Below are 290 nucleotides of genomic sequence, written 5' to 3'. Positions count from 1 at the left end.
AGGAAAGCGTCCAGGTGGGTTTTAAACTTCTCCAGAGATGGAGACTCCACAACCTCCCTGGGCAGCCTGTCCCAGTGCGCTGGCACCCTCACAGGAAAGAAATTTTTCCTTAAGTTTGTCTGGAACTTGAGACGTTCCAGTTTTTGCCCATTGTCCCTTGTCCTGTCCCCAGCCACCACCAAAAAGAGCCTGGCCCCATCCATTTGGCCCCCACATTTCAGATATTTATAGACATTGATAAGGTCCCCTCTCAAACTTTTCTTCTCCAGGCTGAAGAGTCCCAACTCTCT

Source organism: Antrostomus carolinensis, unplaced genomic scaffold, assembly GCF_000700745.2.
Source record: "Antrostomus carolinensis isolate BGI_N321 unplaced genomic scaffold, ASM70074v2 scaffold3312, whole genome shotgun sequence".
Classification (NCBI taxonomy): Eukaryota; Metazoa; Chordata; class Aves; order Caprimulgiformes; family Caprimulgidae; genus Antrostomus; species Antrostomus carolinensis.
Note: the sequence above shows the minus strand (reverse complement) of the source record.